We start from the raw sequence: 23,739 nt of genomic DNA on the forward strand, positions 1-23,739 counted from the left end.
AAGGATGACTCACAATTTTCGTCATTCTTGGTCTAAAGCACCTAGTCTCGAAAGCGAGTTTCCGAAACCTATTGCTCATCCATTGAAGGAGTTATAGAAACTAACGTTTATGGTAGATATTTCGAACCACAAACATTCGGATACCCCTGTCTCACCTTTGTCACCCCTTCATGAGACCTTGGATAATTTTTCTTCTCTGATTCCTGAGTTTCAACTAGTTGTCAAGTGTCCTGATTCTACGACTCTTCTGCCTTTGATAACCCTGGATCTGAATCAGACCTCGAAATTTTCTCCTAACGTTCCCAACACTGTAGTTCACATTCCGAACCACAGTCGTCCTAACAATTGCTTTGTTGAGGAAATTATTCATGATACAACTCGACCTAACTCTGTAAAACCAAATTTCGTTTGGGCATCCTTAGATAACCACGTTGATGTAGAAACTATAAGTGATAATTCATCTGATTTATGTGATTCGGACTCTCAAGTGACTTCTAAAACCATCCTAGTGCTTATTAAACCCAAGTTTAACAATCTATCCATTTGCCAAACTTCCAAGTCAACATCTGACTCTAGGAAGAAACCTTCATTGAATAGAAAAGATGTCATCGATCCTAAGATATAAGCCAAAAATGCACTCAAAATGGAAGTTAGGTCTAGACAGAATTCTTGATTCATTGAGAATTCTAAGAAGAAAGTATCTCCAAGTGTAATCCTAACCACTAGTAACCATAAAACATTTGCGCCTGTTAAGATCCTTAAAAGGCCACCCACACTTCCTAGTCCTGGTTTTCAAAACAAAGTTGGCATTCCCATTCCAAAATGACTATTGATACTTGTTCCACAAGAAATAACTCTCCTCGGACTGTTTCCTTTATTTTCATTGCTAAATCTGATGGTAGAATTTTTAAACCTCAACAGCTTTCAAACCCAAGTGCACCATTAAAAGCAGTAAACAAAGAATGTTTTGTTAAAAACAACGTCACTCAAACATTTTCAAAGAATTCAAAACAAAAATTTGATTGGAGAGCCAAGAGCATAGAAAAAGATTTTGCAAATTCAAGTAACACTTTGATTTCTACAACTTCATAAACATCTGGTCCAAGAAAAGTTATTTCGAAACAACCCATTGTTGAATATGACTTCTGGTTCAATGAAAAGACCTTAGCATTTTGCTTCTTTCCCACAGGATCTCGAAACATGCCTTCCGAGACACACGTTGCTCAAAAGTCACTGCCAAATTCCAAAGCCCGTGCCTAAGTCCCAAAACCTAACTCGGAGCCTAAAAACTCCAAACTTCACTAATCATTGCAGACACTCTCTGCTTCGGAACAAGATAAAATATGGTATATTAAAAGTGCTTGTTCCATGCCATGACGGGGCAAAAAGACTTTCTACGTGATCTCAAACTTTCACCAAATGTTGGCTATGTGACATATGGCAACAACTCAGACTCTTAAATCTGAGGTTATGGCATCCTCACCAATGGAAACTAATTTGTATAAAACATGGCATATGTAGCTAATATGAAGCACAATTTAATCAGCGTAGCTCAACTTACCGATGCAAATCGGCAAGTTGAATTCTGCAAGAAACACAGCTATGTCATGTCCGAAGACTAGAAATAATGTTTAATCAAGTCAAATCGCAACAAGAACATGTATCCTCTTGACATCAACATGATCATTGGCAAGCCTCTACTCTATCTACTATAAAGGCAGTTCCTAATGTCAGTTGGTTATGGCATCGAAGGCTTGCTCACGATCTTGAATTTGGTGAAATGGTCAGAGGTTTGCTTTTCCTCAAGTTCAAAAACAATCATATGTGTGTTGCCTGTGAGTGTGGGAAGCAATCTAAGAAAGGTCATCCTGTCATCATCAAAAAATCAATTTCGGTACCGTTAGAACTACTTCACATTGATATTTGTGGACCCTCCACTATAGAGAGTCTACATCATAATAAATACATTCTTGTGATTGTGGATGATTTTACAAGGTTCACATGGGTTTTCTTCCTCAAGCTCAAGTCAGAAACCATCTCAGAACTTATTACCTTCATTAAGGGTATTTAAGTTCTAGTGAAACTGCCTATTTGTCAAATCCGAAGTGATAATGGCTCATAGTTTACCAATGTCACTATTGATAACTTCCTATCCGAGAAAGGTATTAACCATAATTTCTCAGATCCTTATACCCCTCAATAAAATGGTGTAGTCGAAAGACGCAATAGAATCTTAGTTGAAGCCGTGTCCACTGCTTACTTTACTCAGAATTGTAGCATCATCAATCGAAACCTCGATATGACACCATACAAAGCCATGAATGGCCGTAAGTCAAGTATCTCCTTTCTATATGTCTTAGGCTTTCGGTGCTTTATCAAGAACAATCATGATCAACTCACGAAATTTCAGCCCAAATCCGATGAAGCAATTTTTTTTGGATACTCAGCAAAATCAAAAGCTTACCGGGTTTTTAACTGTCGAACTCATGTTCTTGAAGAAAGATTTGATGTCACTTTTGATGATAACTACGTTCGGAATTCTAGCCCAACCCATGTCACAACTTACATCATGGAGTCCGATGCTCCATCTCCTGGATGTCTGAATCCTCAAATAATGGATGAAGACGATTTTGAAACCATGTTCGGACCATTAGAAACTGCTCTTGATTTGCAATCTCAATCAATACAATCCTCATCTGTTATTGCTCCTACTTCCCAAAATGTTTCTGGTCTGACCCATACTTTTCATCTATTTAATTCAAAACCGTTTCAACCTTCTCAGGTTGATGGTGAGAATGGCCAACCTTCCCTTGAATCAAATGTGGACGGATTTCAAGATGCATCTGATCGATTTGTTGAATTCAATCCTATTATGGACGACAACAACGACAACGTCAACTTCTTTGATTTTCCGGATGAAAATGATGTTGATATCTCTGGTTCAGAAGTTCAGGGGTGCATCATCCTCAAATTCAAGTTGTTCAGGAGGAGCTACACAACCCCATCATTGATATCAGATCATTTGATGTAAAAGAACTTCCGAGACTAGGCATCTGGACCAAGGATCATCCTCCAAACCAAATCATTGAAAATCTAAACGCCAGTATTCAAACCCGCTCTGCCACTAACATCTAAAATGAATGTCATTTCTCGGCATTTATCTCAATGATTGAACCAAAATCCATCAAGGAAGCACTTGAACCTATTGACTGGATTCCATCCATGCAAGAAGAGTTGGCAGAATTTAACAGAAATGAAGTATGGACTCTCATTCCTCCTCCTTAGGATCATCCCATTTTAGGTACGAGATGGATTTTCCGAAACAAGCTAGACGATGCAGGAGTTATCATTCGAAACAAAGAAAGATTGGTGGCCAAAGGATTCACACAGATTGAAGGACTTGATTATGACGAGACCTTTGCTCCTGTTGCCCGTCTTCAGGCCATCAGAATCTTTCTTGCTTATGCAGCTCATAAAGGCTTTAAAGTTTGCCAAATGGATGTTAAGAGTGCTTTTCTTAATGGTGAACATGATACCAAAGTGTATCTCCAACAACCTCCCGGTTTTGCAAATCTTTCCTATCCGAACTATTGCTACAAATTCCGAAAAGCTGCTTACGTCCTCAAGCAAGCTCCTCGCGCCTGGTATGAGACTCTCATCGAATTTCTCAAGCGTTCTGATTTTCAAAGAGGAATTCTCGATCATACCCAGTTCTGAAGATCAAATGGAAAGCTTCTCATGCTGGTTCAAATCTACATTGACGATATAATTTTTGGATCCACGGATTCATCAATGGTTGCTGATTTTGCCAAGTTAATGGTTAGTCGATTCCAAATGAGCATGAATCATGAACTAAGTTTCTTCCTAGGTCTCCAAGTAAAGCATACCAATAGAGGAATCTTTATTCACCAAGAAAAATACATTTCCGAGCTTCTCAAAAAGTATTAGATGGACACTTGTGCCTCTGCCAAGGTTCCTATAGGTTTCAGACACAAGATCTTCTCGGACCCATCAGGTGTTGTTGTGGATGAAAAGAAGTATAGAGGAATGATTGGGTCGCTACTCTACTTAACAACAGTTCATCCGTACATCATGTTCTCCACATGCTTGTGTGCCATATTTCAAGTCAATCTAAAAATGTCTCATCTTTTGGTTGTTACGAAATATTTCGATACCTCAAAGGTACAAAGAGTCTCGGAATCTGGTTCCAGCAAATGAGAGCGTCCTTCTACAAGCATATTCCATTTCAAATGATGGTGGTCTTCAATTGTACAAAAAAAGAACCTCTGGTGGCTGTCAATTTTTGGCTTGAAGACTGGTTAGCTAGTCATCTAAGAAGCAAAACTGCATTGCACTATCAACAGTCGAAGTCAAATACATTGTTGCTGCTAGTTGCACCTCTCAAGTTCTTTGGATGAAATCTCACCTCATGGATTATGGTTATTTATTTCAACAAGTTCCAATCTATTGTGATTCACAAAGTGCCATTGCGATTTCACATAATCAAATTCAGCACTCCATGACGAAGCACATCAATATACGGTACCATTTCATTAAAGATCACGTTTTAAAAGGAAACATTGAACTTATTTTTGTTCCATCTAACGATGAAATTGTTGATGTCTTTACTAAGGCATTAGACGAAACCAAATTCAATGGCTTTCTGAACAAAACGGGTATGATGTTGTATGATCCTTAGTTCTTTCAAGAGGCTTGGACTCTCTGATGTTATCATCAGAAAGTGAAATAATTCTGAAGTTAATTTTATTTTTCATCTCGGAATCATTTCCTCTCAAAATAAATAGGATCATTTTACGTGTCTTTTAATCTAACTTCTTATTCCAATTATAAGTTGTACAGCTCATTCAGTCTTTGGAAGTCCATGAGCAATATAGTCATATTGGTATTTTGTTTGATCTTATCTCAGATTCTGTATCAAAAAGTGTGTTATGAAGTTTATCTCAGAATTCCATTCTGAAACGGTAATGTGCTTTCATCTCTTACCTTGTCCAAGATCAATTCCTTCTCCTCTCAGAACTTCAAATTCTGTTTAAATATGTCCTCTAAGATCTTCCTTTCTTTTACCTTTGATATTCAGCCTAAGACTGTGCAATCTCAGACTCTATATCATGTACAAGTACCTTTCTATTTCATCTCAGAAGTATCTTATGACAATTCATCTCGAAACTTTCACGCTCTGAGATCCATTTGTCAAATCATGTCGGAACTTTCATGCTCCGATATCATTCTCTTGAAAAGAATTTCAAAAGGTTTTTCATCATTGTTTTTGAAACGTTTTTGTAATAACTCAAATGGTTATATTTTAATGATGATTACCCTTTAATCCTTGAAAATGGTACCTTTTTGCACACATCTCCGTAAAGTAAACATCATGTCAATCAAATGACGATTTCTATTTTGCACGTCTTGCCATTGTTCTCTTTAGTCTTTGCAGGTCAACTCCTACTAAAAGTGGCAACACATTTAGTGCGGTCGATATCCTCATCCAGATATCATCATTACCCTTTCTCAACCCGGCCCACTTGCTTCGAACCTATAAAAAGCCTTTTAAAACCCTTTTGTCACTTTATGCTTTCTAAACATTCATCCTTTTTCTCTCTGGTAGAAACTGTTCTTCAAGATTTCATAACCTGCAACAATGGCATCTTCAAAATCCACTCCTAAAATCACCAAAAATGCTATGAAATCATCAAATGGTTCTGCCTCATCATCCTCCACTAAACCATTTCTCTATGATACCACGCAACTCTTCTCATTGGATCCCATGGAATATGACGAGTCCATTAGAGTCATGATCGAGTTTATTGCTCGCCATCCTATTTCAGTTCCACTTACCAAGATCCCTAATCCACCATTACTCTTCGTCTCCTTCATATAGTCTTTAATAGAATCAAGTAGAAGATCGAGTTTGTTGAAACATGTTGGCTACTCTACGAATGGGTCATCTAAGAAGCAAAACAGCATTGCACTGGTGATCGTATTGTGCCAGTTCATAAGTCAAATTTTTAGCCATTGGGATTCCGAAAAATCCTAAGGGTTTCAAGGTTCAAGAACCAACGTTTGAAGAGTTTCAGACGTTTCTCGATCAAATTAGGTACGTTGGATAGTTCAAAGAGAAGAATTTCAAGAAATCTGCAGTTCCTGGGCAATGGACAGTTCTTATGCACTTAATCCTTCGACGTCTGTCTGGGAAACATGGAGGCACAGACACAATGAGAAATTATTGGCTCTATGTTGTGTACAACATCTTTTCAGGGAAAACAAACGTTATAGATCTAACGGAAGTCTTGTGGCAAGAATTTCGGAAGTTTTCTATCAAACGCAAGCCACATGAGATCTCGAGTCTAAGGTTCTGCACTCTGACTATCCAACAGCTCCACTATGACAACCAGTTATTTTCAAGTCAACAAAAGTCAAACTCTATAAATAAAATTCGAGGTTTGTTTAGTTTGTTAAATTCATAAGGGTTAGAAAATGATTTAAATTATATAAATGATGTTTTTATATTAGTGTTTGGAATAAAAATACACTTAAAAATGAAATTTTGCCCTTTGGAACCGAGAACCCTCGCACCGAAAACCCCTTTTCGGCCGAGAAACTTCGGACCGAAATCTCCTTTCCGGCCGAAAACCCACTCGGTATATATATTCTTCCCCAAAAAATAAGTCATTTTCTCATTTTTTTCAATTGAAAACACTCCCATTTTTGCTCTCAAGTATCATACAAGAACCTTCAAACCTTCAAGAAAAATCCTTCAAATCTTCATAATTTTCACCAAGAACACCAAGAACAATCTTCAAATCTTCAAGCTAACCGAAATCAGCTTGGACCGAGAACTCATTCCTGACCGAGAACACCATAAGACCGAGAACCTGGTTCTCAGTTGAGGTTTTAAGACTGAAATCAAGGATTTCAGTGGAGGCTAGACCGAAAACCCTTATCAACACTTCAAAAAATTCTCGGTAATTTTTGTAAGAAATTTCTTACATAAATTAAGTGCTTTTTAACACTCTAATAAATTACTAATTTAAATATGATTACGTGCTTAAATAATATTAGGATAATGTTCTTCCCACGTACGCTAGCCCTATGATCATCTCTATAGTTCTGCTATCCAGACTCGAACACACATTAGAGTTGAGTTCATACCCTACGTTTACACTATTTTTCTATGTTGTTTGGGGGGGGGGGGGATACAAGTTAAACACAAGGACTCTTGTGTTAACATTCAAACGATTTCAAACCATTTGCAATTGTTTCAAACCGTTTATCACTACATTTATCAGAATATATATATATATATATATATATATATATATATATATATATATATATATATATATATATATATATCTATAACTCTTTTGTAGCTTGTCGAGCAAAAGAGTATTTTCCATAAACCTCTCACTATCGTTTTACACACCATTAAATTGAAAATGCTTCAGTACATTACACGACATACATTTAAACTATAATTGGTATAGTTTGAGAACCACTACGTTATTTTACAAGTTCAAGAACACTATGCTGGAACAAGTATATATAAACTATAATAGGTATAGTTTATGGAACACTACTCTATTTCACTAATTCAAGAATACACTACTAAATAATTATTACAATATAATTATTTACACTACAAAGTATACTACTACAAGGTAATACATATGGTTTCAAGTACAAGAGAACAATACTACACTAAACGTAAACTTGTTAATACATGGTTGTGAGGCACTACTTTGGGGTATCCACTAGGGTATGGTTCTAAGTCCTATTAATTATAACCAGAGTCTCCTGGAGGGAGAGCGTGAATTTGTGTATAGATCTATACGGGACTAACAATCCCGCACCTGAGTTGCTTGCAACAACTAGGCTGGTAGGCCTGGGGTGACAAATGTCATAACATTCCGACGCCTGAAGAGCTTCGTAGAGGCCATTAGTCATATCAAGGATGGTTAGATGAAACTCACAATAGTATCAACTAAAACATTTGTTTACGGGATTAACACTACTTCAAAGGTTTTATTTTAAGTAATAAAACTACAGTACACTATTTTACACTATAGATGGTGGATTCCAGGCATTCATACAAGAACATTTTCATACAGACACTACTACAGTATTCTACTTTTCTAGTACGGAGTACACTAGTATAACATACTACTTTTCGAGATTAATAATGATATGGTTTTATTTGTCAATAAGACTACAGATTACAATTTCAGAGTACAGAAACATACATACATTTGGTCTTGAAGTCCTAAGACTACATTTCATTCACTAAAGAAAATATTGGATTTTCTGAAAGTACATTATAGCATTTTCAAAGAACAAGAACAAGCTTTCCATCTCAAAACATACTTATGAACTCATCAACTTAAATGTTTATATAATTTCAAAACCACTTGTATTGTTAGGGAACCAGTAGTCAGGTACACCCACATGTTTTGAGAAGATGGAGATCATGGAGTCGCGTCCTTTATACTTTTGCTATACACCCACCTCAGATGTGGCCAAGCCATCTCCTTCTAGTGGAAAGAAAAAGAAGGTTTCCAAGAGAAAGACCTTTCCCTCGAAAACTAAATCCAAAAAGAGAGCTAAAGTCGATACTTCCTCTCAAAAGGAATCTATCAAAGACATTCCGACTGGCTCTGGTCATCAGCTCACCCCACCTACCCACTCTTCCGAAGTACCCTTCAGAGTTTCAAAAAACAGTGCACACACTCACGGGGATTCTCCTCATAATACACCCTCATCTTCCCAAAAAGGTGATGACTGTGTTGAACAAAGTTCCTTGCACCCCCTGGAACAAACCCACAAGTCATCTCAGAAATCCATCCTCCTTTCACACAAGCATGATTTAAGACCTTGTCTCAGATCCCAAGCATTCCGAAACGGGAGTTGTCCCTCTTGTCTCGGATGCCTCAATTGGTCCGATACTTGGAAAAGGTAAAAGACGACCAGGTACTGATGATCCATACTGGCTAGACTTTGTCAACAGGGCTCACTTAAGGCATCCAGATCTCACCAGATCTGAAGTTGAAGCAACCCTCATTTCAATGAGAAATAGAGCAATCCAAAGCAATCTTCCATTTCTTTCTCCATCAGATGAAGTTGATGATCAAGAGTTTGCATCTGGAGAGACCCTCAATGACAACATCATCTCGGAAAACCCTCCAAAGTCTTCTCACCATGATGCACTACACCCTGATCCTGATGAGGACCACTCGTCTGAATTCATGTTCGATGACGATAGTGCGTCCATTGCTGCTCCTCCTATTCGCTCATCTATTCATTTTTCTCATAAACCATCTTCATCCAGACCAGCTTATGACTTTGGACTCTCATTGTCCTCGTCCAAACCACTTGATGAAGAAATCCAAGCCGAAGGAGAAACTAAAATCAATGCTCCGAAAGACGATTAAGCAACAATTGCAACCAAACCTGGCCCTTCCAAATACCAGGTGAATCAAGAGCACAATAAAGCAAAGACTGTGAGTTCATCTTCGGACATGGGATCATCAGTAGGAAATCATGTTGATCCCTTTGCCTAATTGGAAATCCGAGACAATGTATCTACTGCACTCTCAAAATTTGAATCCCTGAACAAGTCGGTTGCCCAGCTTGACTCCAACATTGATACAAAAATGTCTAGTCTTGACATTAAACAGGATGCAGTTCTCAAATCCATGTTGGACGTCAAAAAGCAAGGGCCCTCAAAATAAAGAATGAGCTCAACATTTGGATCAACTCATTTCCCTCTGTCTCAAGCACACCATCGAGGAGGTCGAACATATGTACCATTCCAGTCTTGATCATTATCTTGACACCATCACCACCATGCTTAAAGTGCACGATGACATGATCAGTGCCACCAATGAGCTGATCAAACAGACACATGTAAGGCATGAGAAACTAATTCAGAGGATGGATAAGGAGATTAAAAAGAAAGATGAGATGAATCTCATCATACAACAAGTTCTCATCAAACTCATTAGGGCCTACTGGAATATCGTGGACGTTCCGAACAACAAATTCGATGAAATGATGTCCATTCTTAGTTCTTTATTTGATCATCTCAAGGCTCAGGCTCCGATTGCTGAAGCCTATGATGCTCTTACCCTATAGATGCACACCATCTTTCAGAAGGTGTTCACTCGACTCTCGGAATTTCAATACTCTACATTACTTGCTTTGGTTACCAGGTCATTCGATGCAAGAGGGGGAGAAGGCCCAAGCCACATATACAATTCTATTCCCTGGAAGCCTGCCTCGGAGTTTAAACTTCGAGATGAGTCTGATGATGAATTTGCTCAGATTATTTCCACTGGTACTCCATCCAGTGATGATGATGATGATGATGAAGACAAGTATATCACTAATGTAGTGATGAGGATTCAAGCTCCAAGGAAGTTGCCTGCTAAAATTCTTTCCGAGGAAGAGCAACAGATATCATTTGTTGTATCATGGCCATCATCCCTAGCTGAAGTACTTCAACGAAGTCGTGAAATAGCTAAGGCAAAAACCAAGTTGACCATTGATGCTTTCCGAGCTACCCAATAAATGCTACCTCTGTTTCCCTCGCCAAGAATTGCTCCAATAGATGAAGGTTCTCCACTTCGGAAACCTGATAACATTGCTAAAGAGCCCCAGATTCCTCCTACTCTTGATTTCACCATTGATGAAAACATGCAACATGTCATCTTGGTTCTCAACAAGCAACAAGATAAGGGAAAAAATCCCATCTCGTAATTTCAAAGCTCCAAACCATTCACCAGAAAGTCTAAAGGTTGGTCCCAAGCTCATATAGATCAAGCCTTGGAAGAGAGCATCCTTATTCAAGCCATGCAAGACAACCCCAATCCAATGCTAGGTATTTCCCCACTCTGCAAAAAAGGAATAATTCATGACGTGTACATAGTGCCATTTATGTATTATGACCTCCTAACCCAGGATTCAGACCAACTTGATCTTCCTATCTCTCCACATGGCAAGTTTTATATCAAATTCATTCCTCTCCACCCAGAAGATGATCCTCAAGTGATCATCAGAACAGAAAGAGAATGTTTGAATACCTTCTACTCCTTGAACGCACATCCCAAAAAGGAAGTATGGTCTTGGAAGAGAATCACCAAGATCTCTAGGTTCGGAAGGAAAGTTTTGACTAAGTTTGATTTGGATTGCCTCTTACACCACTTCTATGTGTTTCGGAACAAGACAACACAACTCACAATTACAGACACCGTATGTACTCCTGGTATGCCTAGTGTAGGGTGAAACTTTGCAATCATCTCAGTCTAGTACACCCAACGTACACCCTATACACCCAACGTACTAGCCTAAACCCAAATCCTTCCTAACTTCTAACGATCAAAACTTCCACGCTCCAAATCTGTTCTCAGAGTTCTTTATATCCACGAAAAGGTCTTGAAGAGATCTACAACCCTATCTTGTTAAATTTGGATTAACACAAGTTGACCTTAAAAACATAATCCTTGAAAGTACTCTGACACCTCTCCTTCCCCATATTACCCTTGGTTCCCACTCATGATTCAAAGGCTTAAATATCACAATCAATCTTGTCAACCTTAAATGAGGCGTAAATTTACTTTCTCAAAACCCCGAAGTCTTCACACATTCAATTTATGGCCCACGAGTCCTGATTCAAAGAATGATCCAAAACAAGGTGTTACAGAATCGGGAGGTGTATCGGTAGAATTGACACCGTTTGTACTGATCCTAAACGACACTGTGAACTACTTGTACTTTGCAGGTCACAGTAACAAAAGTGGAAGTATTAGGGTTGGTGAATTCATGTGGATGTCATGAGCCACTTGGAGCACCAAATTGGTTGATCACACGAGTAGTGAATGTGGTTAATTTGTTAGGTAGGTTGTCACTAAGAAACCCCAAAGTACATAATCGGTTGAAAGGTGATTATATACAATAATCGGTTTAATTAAAACTTTATATGATAATCGGTTGAAAGGAATTACATATGATAAATGGTGAATTGAATTATATGTAATATCCGGTTGAATTAAGTTGATAACTGTATTTTTTTTGAATTAAAATTAAGATGATACGGTGAAACGTTGTATAGTAAATGGTTGAATGTTGTTTTCTATTTGGTTGGCTATATGATAAAAAGTCGAATACATAATAAAAGGTTGGATATATAAAAAAATGTTGGTAATTTAAATTAAAGTTGAATAAATAATGAAATGTTGTTTATATGAAATGTGGTTGTTTATGTGATATGCAATTGTTTATATGGATTACAATGATCATATATTTTATTTGTTAGAATTGTGGTTAAACATGTATGCATGTATGTGTTTGAACATGCTATTGAATGATTATGATATACGGATGTTTTATAAGTGGTATTTGTTTTCTCATTTTTTTGCTACACCATAAAATGAATGATTCACCCATTTGGGGTTTCTATGTTTTATATGCAACCTTTATGAATTCACTCAGCAGGGGCTGACACTTATCTCTTTTCTCCTTTGTGCCTTATGATTGGTGCAAACATCTTAGGAGTTCTATAACGTTCGGTCCCCAGGTAAAATTCTTAAAATATAAGTGTTATTTAGTTGGCCCAATATCTTGGGTGTAATCATGGTACGTTGGTCGTACCATGACAAGACTTGGATGCGGTTTTCCCCCTAGTATGCTGGGTGTACATATGGTATTCTAGGTGTACCTAAGCTAGATGCAAACCCTAAATTTTAGGGCGTGGACCCTATTTAAGAAACATTATACCGCAAGTTTCTCTCATTGCTAGCCTCCATTGTCCCTAAAAGCATTAACTCGAAACCCAAATCTATTTTTAGAGAGATTTGATCCTTATGTGTGTTATGGTGTGTGTTTAGTGCATCTTGAAGAAGAAGAAGTTTGGTAAAGGAGCATTGATTAAGTTGGGGCTTGTAGATCCAGGGTTTATTCATCTTTCTCGGCTTGATAGAGGTATAAAGTCTTGACCTTGGTTATTCTATGCATAGATCTAGGACTAGTTGAGATTTGAGCATATTTAAGTCCCATGAATGAGTTCATGTGAGTAAATGTTACTCCAGAAGTTTTGAGTTGTTCCTTTTGATGTTTTTGATGTTCCTACTTCATAAAGTTTGCATGTTGATGGTTACAGATCAACTATGCATGATTATATGATCGTTTGATGGAATTATGATGCTAAATCTAGGGTTTGAGTCTCTTTGAGCCATAAAAAGGCATCAAGTTGGTTACTTTATTGTTTAACACATTCCCTAAGAGTTATATCAGTAAAATGGGCATTTGGACTTAAAGAATTAAGTTCTTAATGATGTTTTAGCAAGCCGAAATGTGTGTCAGGTGTACTCAAGTATACATTGAGCATATGCAGCTGAAGCCCTATTTTCCCTTGGTAGCACAAGTGTATGTTGGGTGTACTTAGATTGTACACTTAGCGTAGTCGCCATGAACCATTTTGGCCCTTAGGTTTTGGAGCACTATTCGACCTTAGGTTTTGGGTCTACTATTGTGCCAAATGTCTTTTTGGGTTTAGGTCATTGTTAGTCCTTAGGCCTTTATGGAATCGGGTCATTTCTAGGCCTTAGGCCATTTTGGGTTTGGTTCATGATTAGTTAGGACCAATAAGGGAAGGGTAAAATGGTCTTTTACCCAAGGAGTCGAGATTAAAGATTTAGACTCTCGGTTTTGGTGTATGGCCCAATTGTTAATTAGGATTTCATTATATGTGATTTAGGGCGGGGAGTTTCCAGTTCAGCAGTCCGAGTGTTATTTGCTTATCATCGGATCGAGGTGAGTCTCTTCACTGTACTCATGGCTCGAAGGCACCAATGTCGGCCCACTGGATTATGTTTGTAGGATAATAGTTGTCTTTATGACTCTTACTATTATGCCTTTATGTGCTAGTTGTCTTTGTGACTCTTGTTGATATGATTGTAGGCTTAGCTATAGGGGTAAAATAGACCCGATACCGGTTGAAGGAGACTGAAAGGGGTGAAATAGACCCAATTAGTGTTGCAGAAATCGGCCTCGGTGGCCGATTAATCGCTTGGCGGCCTCGAACCGATTACGATTAGGGTGTTTGGCAGAAATTGGTCAAAATCGGTCAAACGCGGGTTTGGCGGTTCTTGGCGGTCCTCGACGGTCATAGGCGGGAAATATTTAAAAAATTCAAAAAAAAGATAATTTTCAAATATTTCATCTAAATTTTAAAATTTTAAGTTTTTAAGCTTTCAAATTTTAAAATATTATACTAAAGTTTTTAAATTTTCAAAATTTTAAAATTTAAAATTTCCAAATACTTAATTTTTTAGGAAATATTAATTTTTAAATAATTTTATTAATAATTTAGGGTCCCTAATTAATCACCAATTAATCCTCATCGAGTCTGATTAATCGCTTATCGCCAGTCACCGCCGAGCGATTTTTACAACCTTGGACCCAGTACGGGTTGAAAGAGACTGAAGGGGGTGAAATAGAACTAGTACCGGTTGAAAGAGACCGTAGGGGATGAAATAGACTCAGTTTTGTTTGAACTGTTATGTATGTATGGTATGGGGTATTTTGGGGAAACTCACTAAGCTTTGTACTTATAGATTTATGTTTATAGTTTTAGGTACTTCCAGTTCGAAAGGGATGGGTCCGGGATGATCGCATCACATCCGCTCATGTTTTCCACACTTTTATGATTTTGGGGATTATACTTTGATGACTATTTTACTATTACATACTTTTGAATGTTTTTACATGAATATTTGTTGGCTTTTGAATTAAAAACGAAATTTCTATCTATGATTTTTGGGATGTTACAAGTTGGTATCAGAGCCTTGGTTTGAGGGATTCGGACACACTTTCGGGTGTGTCTGGACTGAAACTGAGGAATTGATAATCTTTTTGATAGAAAAGAATTTTTTTAAATATACTTTTATAAAGAAAAGGGGCGCAATGCATGCAATCAGCCGAGCTCAAGTAAGTATTTCTAAAATTACCGTACATGTTATTATTTCAGTGTATGTATATGTGTATAGCATTCTAGATTAGGGCTAAGGATCTACTCAATATTTCATTGTAGGATGCTAGGAGAGATGCATTTGTATGCCAGTTGTATGAACCCTTAGAACTGCATGCTAGTATGGATTTTAGGTGATTAGATAGATTGGTCTAGTTATTTAGTGCTTTAGTCTAGAACTCAATGCTCGAATGTTGCTTGCTTTGTGCTTCTAGGGACTCCACTAATGTCGGCTAATTATTAAGCGAATACTTCAAATCATATGTTGTGGGGATTAGATAATTCTCAAAGCTTAGTTTCAACTATACTGCACAGGTCTTGTTTGAGTATAACCATTGTAGACTGGGACCTAGCAGTCGAAAATTAGTTGGTGCTGGTAACATTTAATTGCGTTCGTGAGATAGTTAGAAGACATTAGAGGAGGGGTCTCTTCTGCAGCTGATAGCAAAGAGTGGTGTGGAAAGGAACCCTAGGAAACGTCTTAGCACATAAGGTTCTCTATAGTGCAAGTGAAGTATCTAATAATAGGGAAGTGACTTGGAGGTAATGTTGTTATTTGAAAATGTTTTAAACTAAATAACTAAGTCTTCCGCTAATGTATTTTGTTAAAAAGTGTTTGTAAATAAAATAAAAAAAATTTGGTAAAAATCATGACGTTGCACTAACGACCCCAAATGTCAATGTGAATTAAGACAAAACAACTAGAAGTTTTATCAAAACTTACTAGAAATGGTAATCTAATCTGTTTTGCACGAATACATGAATCACAAAAATGACTATTAGTGTTTATATTATCTAAATGTTGGATCTTCTTAAGGATGGAGATCTTCTTAAGGACTCCATTAGATGCATCTCCTAATCTCTTATGCCATATTTCACTTTTAGTCCATATGGCCATGACCACTTCATTTTGTTTGAATGGTTCAAGGTAATACAGACCATCCCTTTCTCTACCCATCTTAATCAGGTTCTTCGAAGGTAATTTATGTACAAAATATTTTTCTGGAAGGAAAATTAAGGAGCAATTTAGATCTTGTGTAATCTTACTGACTAACAACAAATTACATTTAAACTCTTGCACACTTAAAACGTTCTCAAGACTAAAATCTTTTGACAAGTATATATCCCAACCCTTTTAACTTCCACTACCTCACCATTAGGGATAGTTACATAAATTAGTCACCTTTGATTTTAACATTTTCTAACCAATTTTAGTGGTGTGTAACATGATCGCTAGCCTTAGAATATATAATCCAAGAATTATTAGTTTTAGTGATTTTACCTGTCATGTTGGCGGTGGCCGGAAATAACCCTTTTGCTGTTTTCTATGACTTGATTGGCCCGTAATAGTTTGAGAAGGACTTCATACTCATCCTTTGATATACCAGTGCGATACCATTATCGAAAATTGCAGTGACAACCTTTGATTGCGTCCTTTGCTTGTTTCTATGAGGTTTCGTCTATTTTAGGTTCCACCACTCTAGGTAGCCAATAATTTCAAAGCAACCATCCATGGTGTGACCAGATTTCTTGCAATTTACGCACCGTCGATCTTCATTCCTTTTCTTGGTTGAGTTTTGCGATATCTCTTTTCTTTGGGGTTTAGGAACAGTTTTTTTCTAAAAATTCGGAATGTTGTTGCATCGCCACCGCAATTTCAATTCATCCCAACAGTTCTTTGTTTTTCATCTTGGCTGATGAGATGGTACGCAATACCAAGAGCCTATAAAGGAGTAGAACTCAGGATTTGTATCTTGACAACATTATACTCGTCATTTAGCCTCATTAGAAAGTCATACAACCTTTCCTTTCCTTGAATCTTCGTGAAGTCCTTGTTGACATCACATTTGGAGCCATTACAATCACAGGAGGGTGTAGGACTTATAGATTGTATTTCACCCCACACACTCCTAAGCTTCGTGTAGTATACATATATAGACATGTCTCCTGTTTGTATGGTAGTGACATTTCTTTTTCGTTTGTATGCTCTAGGGGCATTTTCTTTTCCAAAATGCTCTTCAAGAACCACCCAAATATCGCATGTACCTCAATACTTGACACTACTCTTGATATCTTTCTCCATTGAACTCACAATCCATCCACGTACCGTTGGATTTCATCTCCTCCAATTCATAATAATCTTCTTTTGGCATCGGCATTGTGCCATCACCAAAACCAAACTTGTTTATGGTAAACAAGGTGTAACATCCCAAAATTCGAGTCCAAAAATTTCATTTTTAATTATATAACTTAGAAAATCATTTAACAAAACATAGTCAAGAATATAACAATCCATAACACCATAGTAATCATGTCTCCAAAAAAACATATCATCAAGTATTAGCAAAATTAGAGTACAATCCCATGAATCACAAATTGCGTAAAACTGATGTGTGTGTGATGTACAGCTACCGCGCCGGCTTCGTCCCCTTCACTGAAGAAGTACCTGAAATAAAACTAAAAACTGTAAGCACAAAGCTTAGTGAGTTCCCGGCCCCATCATACCACATACTATAAAAATCAAATACTGCCTGGCATATTTGGGTGCCCAGTCTACCCTGTGAGGCATATCTGGGTGCCCGACCTACCCTGATGAACATACCGGGGTGCTCAACTTACCCCACTACCAGGCTTATTTGGGTGCCCGACCTACCCTCCGGTGTGTCTCAACCGGTTACAAGGACTATTTCACCCCTACCACCAACACATAATAATATAACATACTGTCTAGCATAGTTGGGTACTGAACTACCCTTTTGGCCCTATCGACCGGTAACTGGGGACTATTCCCCCTACTACCACTATCATATAAGGTCCAAAACAAACCCATAGCAGGTTGAGTGTTCCTTCCACTCAGCCAAAACCATTTCCAGAAGACGTTTTGTGGGAAAATGTGACCCGACTCGCCGAGTCTCTCTTTGTCCAAAACCATACAGTCGATTATAATGGGTCTTAATGCATCAAAACCATAGATCTGGCCTCCTAGGGTCCATTTCATACATAAAGCTACGAATTTGATGTCCATGCATGAGGTTTTTGGCCCCAAAATCCATAAAAAGGGCTTTATAAGATGCATGGGCTTCCCATGGCCATAAAGTTGGCACCTTTATGCCATAGGAACCCTCAATTGTTCAAGATCTAAAGTAACTCCATGATACACAGTAAATCCGAAAATGGCCTTAGAAATACCCCAAAATGATAAGATCTAAGCCCTAGAGGAGACCTATCAAATGAGAAGTCAAGGTTGAAGCTTTTTACCTTGAATGAGAAGGAAATAAGTTAAAACTTCTGGATCTACTTGTCTTCTCTTGATCTTCCAAGCTTCCTTCTCTTCTTCACACATCAAACCACCACAAAACACACCAAAATGGCTCAAGATCACTCAAACAAGGTTAAGGTTTCAATCTAGGGATTCTCTGAGTTGGGAGGGGCGATGGAGGCTGGGTTGGGACGATATAAAGTGTTTAAATAGGGTGAAAACCCTAAATATTAGAGTTTTGTCCAGACAGCTCCTACTCGTCGAGTCGGTCTCCCGACTTGTCGAGTAGGTCATTAAACCTCCAGGACAAAGTTGATTCTACTCAATGAGTTGGGCCTCCAACTCGCCGAGTCCCAAGGAAAAAAAATGATAATTACTTGAATTAAAATACGTACCAGGAACCGGGTGCTACAAATCCCCCCCACTTATTTTAGAATTCATCCTCGAAGTCTGTTGCTGAATCAGGAAACAGCTCGAGGTAGTGCTCCCTCATCTATTGCTCCGGCTCCCAAGTCCATTCGGAGCCCTTGCGGTGCTGCCATTGCACCTTCACCAGTTCGACCCTCTTGTTCCTCAGATCCCTCGACTTCCTGTCGAGGATAGCTACTGGCCGCTCAATGTAGTTCAGGCTGTCATCCACCTGTATATCCTCTAATGACACCATTGTTGAATCATCCACCAGGCACTTCTGCAACTGGGAGACGTGAAAAGTACTGTGAATCTGGCTGAGTTCGGCTGGCAGGTCCAACCTATATGCCACCTTGCCCACCCGGGCTACAACCCTGAAAGACCCAATGAATCTGGGGCCCAATTTCCCCGTTTCCTGAATCGGAAGACACCTTTCCAAGGTGACACCTTCAGGAGGACCATATCCCCGACCTGGAACTCTAGGTCCGAACGACGCTTGTCAACATAACTTTTCTGCCGACTCTGAGCAGCGTGAAGCCTGCTCCGAACCTGCTGGATCCTCTCAGTCGTCTTGAGCACCACTTCGGTGCTCCCCATTACCCTCTGCCCAACTTCTCCCCAGCATATCGGGGTCCCACACTTCCTCCCATACAACATCTCAAAGGGAGGATGGTTAATACTCGTGTGGTAGCTATTGTTATAGGAAAACTATGCCAAGGTGATGTATGTATCCCAGCTACCACCAAAGTCCAATACGTACGCCCGCAACATATCATCCAATGTCTAGATGGTCTGCTCTCTCTGACCATCCGTCTACGGGTGGAAAGCAGTGCTGAAGTGCAGACGAGTACCCAACTCGTCATGAAACTTCTTCCAGAACCTCAAAGTAAACTGTACGTCCCTATCAAAAATCACGAAGACTGGCTCTCCGTGTCAGGCCACAACCTCCTGAATATAGATGCCAGCCAACCTCTCAGCCGAAATGCTCTCATGGATCGGTATGAAATGGGCACTCTTGGTCAACCGATCCACGATGACCCACATCGAATCTACTCCTCGCGCGGTCCTGGGAAGATTGGTGATGAAATCCATGGTAATATCTTCCCATTACCACATAGGGATGTCCAACGACGGCATCTTTCAGTGAGGCCTCTGGTGCTCAGCCTTGATCTTCCTGCAGGTCAGGCATCTCTCAACATACCAGGCTACATCCCGATTCATACAGGGCCACTAGTAGTTAGGACGAAGATCCCTATACATCTTCTTCACCCCGGGATGGATGAAAAACATGGATTTGTGTGCCTCTTCCATCAATACTTGTCGCACACCTCCATGATAGGGGACCCACACTCTACAATGCAGTGTCAATAATCCACGGCTGTCATAATCGAAGGAGGAAACCTGGCCCACAATATGCTCACTCTTACGATGTTCCTCCTTCATAGCCTCCTGCTGGGCCTCTCGAATCCACTCCAACAGTGGAGTCACCACAGTCATCATGACGCAAATATCTCTGATCGGTGCTGCCTTGCGGCTAAGCGCATCGGCCACAAGGTTGTCCTTCCCGGGTGGTAGAGGATCTCGCAATCGTAATCCTTCACCACATCTAGCCACCGACGCTGCCTCATGTTCAAATTCGGCTGATCCATGAGGTACCTCAAACTCTTGTGGTCTGTGTAAATGATACATCGGACCCCATAGAGGTAATGTTGCCAAATCTTGAGGGCAAAACAACTGCCCCCAATTCTAAGTCATGTGTCAGATAGTTCGCCTCGTGAGGCTTCAGCTTCCTTGAAGCATAGGTGATAACATGCCCTCTCTGCATCAGTACCATGCCCAAGCCCGGGATGGCCGCATCGCAATACACAACAAAGTCATCCTTGCCCTATGGCAGGGCTAAGATTGGCGCCTCACACAATCTTTGTCTCAGCGTCTCAAATGCGGCCTGTTGCTCAGGCCCCCAACGAAATATCACGGCTTTCTTCGTCAGTCGGTTCAAGGGCACGACTATCTTGGAGAAATCCTAAATGAATCTTCGGTAATAGCCTGCCAATCCTAAGAAACTTTGAATCTCAGATGGAGAATTCGGAACCTCCCATCTCATCACGGCCTCCACCTTGGCAGGGTCAACCAAAATTCCATTCTGGTTGACAAGGTGCCCAAGAAACTATACCTCGCGCAACCAGAACCCGCACTTGGAAAACTTGGCATACAACCTATCCCTCCTCAAGGTATCCAATACCTCCCACAAGTGCTCCTCATGCTGCTCCTACGTCTTGGAATAAACCAAGATGTCATCAATGAAAACTATCACAGACCGGTCCAGCATCGGTCTGCACATGCGGTTCATGAGGTCCATGAATGCGGTGGGAGCATTGGTGACCCAAAGAGCATCACCACGAACTCGTAATCGCCATATCGAGTCTGAAAAGCAGTCTTCTATACATCCTCCTCTCTAACCCTCATCTGGTGGTACCCTGAACGTAGATCAATCTTGGAGAACCAAGATTCTCCCTGAAGCTGATCAAACAAGTCATCTATCCTCGGGAGTGGCTAACGGTTCTTCACTGTTACCTTGTTCATCTCCTGGTAATCTATACACATCCGATATGACCCATCCTTCTTCTTCACAAATAGTATCAGGGCTCCCTAGGGTTAATTGCTCGGTATGATAAAATGTAGCACCCAGTTCCTAGTACGTATTTTCATTCAAGTAATTATAACATTTTGGCCTGGGACTCGGCGAGTTGAAGGTCCAACTCATCGAGTAGAATCGACTTTGGACACAGGAGTTTAGTGACCTACTCGACGAGTCGGCAAACCGACTCGACGAGTAGGTGCTGTTTGGATTTCATCACCAAACTTCCCAAGACCGCACGAGGAGTACCATGGATTTCATCACCAAACTTCCTAGGACTCTGTGGGGAGTGGATTCCATATGGGTCATCGTGGATCGATTGACTAAGAGTGCCCATTTCATACCGATGCAGGAGAGTATATCGGCCGAGAAACTGGCTGACATCTACATTCGGGAGGTGGTGGCTCGGCATGGGGTGTCAGTCCTCATGATTTCTAACAGGGATGTGCGGTTTACTTCCAGGTTTTGGAAGAAATTCCACGACGAGTTGGGTACTCGCCTGCACTTTAGCACCGCATTTCACCCACAGACGGATGGTCAGAGCGAGCGGACCATCCAGACTTTGGAAGATATGTTGCGGGCATGTGTGCTAGATTCGGTGGTAGCTGGGAGACTTACCTCCCATTAGCTGAATTATCCTACAACAAAAGCTACCACACGAGTATCAATCGTCCTCCCTTTGAGATGTTATACGGGAGGAAGTGCAGGACCCCAATATGCTGGGCTGAGGTTGGCTAGAGGGTCATGGGGAGCACCGAAGTGGTTCTCAAGATGACAGAAAGGATTTAGCAGGTCAGGAGCAAGCTTCAGACCGCTCAGAGTCGGCAGAAAAGCTATGCCGACAAGATCCATTCAGACCTGGAGTTTCAGGTCGGGGATTTGGTTTTTCTGAAGGTGTCGCCTTGGAAATGCGTCATCCGATTCAGGAAGCGGGGCAAGCAGGGCCCTAGGTATATCGGGCCTTTCAGGGTTTTGGCCCAGGTGGACAAGGTGGCATATCGGTTGGATTTTCCAGTGGAGCTCAGTCAGATCCATGACATTTTCCACGTCTCCCAGCTGCAAAGGCGTCTGGTGGACGACTTGGTAGTGGTTCCCCTGGAGGATATACAGGTTGATGGCATCCTAAACTACATGGAGCGGCTCGTGGCAATCCTCAACCAGAAGTCGAAGGATCTGAGGAATAAGAAGGTCGAGCTGGTGAAGGTGCAATGGCAGCACCGGAAGGGCTCGGAGTGGACGTGGGATCCGATGGTCGAGATGATGGAGCATTACCCAGAGCTTTTTCAGGATCAAGTAGCAGACTTCAAGGACGAAGTCTAAAATAAGTGGGGGAGATTAGTAGAACCTGGTTCCTAGTACGTATTTTCATTCAAGTAATTATAACATTTTGGCCTAGGACTCGACGAGTTGAAGGTCTAACTCATCGAGTAGAATCGACCTTGGACACGGGAGTTTAGTGACCTACTCGACGAGTTAGCAAACCGATTCGATGAGTAGGCGTTGTTTGGACAAAACCCTAATCTAAGGGATTGTACCCTATTTATGCATCTCATTCAGCCTCCCTTCATCCCTATTGCTCTCAGAACTCTCCATATCAAACCCTAATCGTTTGTGTAAAGATCTAAGGACTTTGTGGTGGTTTTTGGTGATTTTGGAACATAAGAAGGAAGAGAAAGGCATGAGGAAACAAGAGGAGGCCACAGGAGTTCGAGTTTGTGCACCCTCTGCAGTTCTTTAGAGGTATAAAGCTGATACCTTCCTATTTCATATTTTAGATCCATATTTAGGGTGATTTAGGTCTTTTAGGAGCCATTCTTGGTGACCAATCATGAGTGCAAGCATGGTTGGGGGCTAAGACTTCAGATCCAAGGTAATTGAGGGGTTACAAGGCGGAAAAAGGACTAATTTTGGAGCCTTTGAGAACCCCCCCCCCCCCCATCTCATCACAGCCTCCACCTTGGCAGGGTCAACCAAAATCCCGCTCTGGTTGACAAGGTGCCCAAGAAACTACACCTCGCGCAACCAGAACTCACATTTGGAGAACTTGACATACAAGATCTCCCTCCTTAGGGTATCCAACACCCCCCACAAGTGCTCCTCATGTTGCTCCTATGTCTTGGAAAAAACCCAGATGTCATCAATGAAAACTATCACAGACCGGTCCAGCATCGATCTGTGCATGCGGTTCATGAGGTCCATGAATGCGGCGGGAGCATTGGTGAGCCCAAAAAGCATCACCACGAACTCGTAATGGCCATACCGAGTCCGAAAAGCAGTCTTCTGTACATCCTCCTCTCTAACCCTCATCTGGTGGTACCCTGAACGTAGATCAATCTTGGAGAACCAAGATGCTCCCTGAAGCTAATCAAACAAGTCATCTATCCTCAAGAGTGG

This window comes from Lactuca serriola, chromosome 4 (assembly GCF_051521515.1).
Source record: "Lactuca serriola cultivar US96UC23 chromosome 4, Lser_US96UC23_V15, whole genome shotgun sequence".
NCBI classification, from domain to species: Eukaryota; Viridiplantae; Streptophyta; class Magnoliopsida; order Asterales; family Asteraceae; genus Lactuca; species Lactuca serriola.